Raw genomic sequence first — 1,372 nt, 5'->3', positions numbered from 1 at the left:
CGCACAGCCTGACCAGACGGGCGCCCTGACGGGCCGTTCCCAGACACATTCGGAAAGGAAAGAAGAAGGAAACAGACATTAAATGTCGAGGTCATATGAATGCATGACAGCCTCTCCGCCCCAACCCGTGGAGTGTTGTGTTGACACCCAAGACAGTCAGATCTTCCGACAAGTCGACATTCCACTATTTCCTGGTATATCTACATATATGTACATGCGTACCAGTAAATGATTTCACATCTTAAAGATAACATTTGCATTTTTTAAAAATGGGATGAAGGGGGATTTCCTCCTCCTTAAACATGTTTGCAGAGCTACTCAGACACTCGCAGGTACTAGACCGTGATGACCATCTCCCTCTGGGTTGTACAAGGAGGGAGACCGCGGGGCCCTGGAAAGACGCGGCAGACGAACCTGCATCTGACTGGCGTCTCCTGCTCCGGCTCCGTCCCAGGCCGGCCTCTCCTCGGTTTCTGTGGCTCCGTCTGGGCAGGTGAGTCTTCCCCTATTCCTTGGAGGGCGGCTTCGGCCTGTGTGCCCGCTGTACCCCTCCCCGTTGCTTGCACCTGTTCCTCTGAGGTTTCATCCCTTGCACTCCACTGGGCAGGCGCAGGCCCCCCTGCCGACCTCGACCTCCGACCTGGTCTCCTCGGGGGCTCCTCCTTCCCCGCCCGTCAGTCAGTCAGCCGGTGGAGCTGACTTTCCTTTGGGGCATCTTGGCTGTGGGGAGGGCGCTTGCCGGATGCCTGCGGACTGTGGGCCACCGAGAGCTTTCTCCAAGCTGAATTGCCTGGCCGCTGCCCTTCTGCCCGCCACCCGGGCTGCTAGGACCCCCCCTAAACTTCACCTTTGCTGATGTTGTTATTGTTAGGTACCATTAAGTTATCGCAACTCACAGGGACCCCGTGCCCAACGAGACCCTCCCTTCCCCTCCCCACACCCACCTCCCCAGTGTGGTCATGTCTGAGCCCAGTGTTACCATCACCGTGTCAGTCCCGCTCCCTCTTGTTCCCACCCTCCTCCTGGCCAAGGAAGCTGCCCTTTCCAGGGACTGGTCTCTGCGGATGACCCATCCCAAGTCTCACCACCCCTGATTCCCGGGAGCGTTCCGGCTGTACTTCTTCCTGGACAGATAGGCTTGTTTGTGCAGTGCAGGGACTGCCAATACTCTTCACCGCGAGTCGGGGTGGACTAGAGAAACAAATCCATAGACACTCATATCGGTGTAAGAAAGAGCTTTGTGTACAAGAGCAGTTGAATATTGAGAAAACATCCCGGCCCAGTCCAGATCAAGTCCGTAAGTCCGATATTAGCCCATACATCTGATACCAATCTATAAAGTCCTCTTCAGACTCACGGAACACATGCAATG

Source organism: Echinops telfairi, unplaced genomic scaffold, assembly GCF_000313985.2.
Source record: "Echinops telfairi isolate 266 unplaced genomic scaffold, ASM31398v2 ScPeMD7_25;HRSCAF=90, whole genome shotgun sequence".
Classification (NCBI taxonomy): domain Eukaryota; kingdom Metazoa; phylum Chordata; class Mammalia; order Afrosoricida; family Tenrecidae; genus Echinops; species Echinops telfairi.
The sequence above is the reverse complement of the archived record's forward strand: the minus strand, read 5'-3'. Positions refer to the sequence as shown.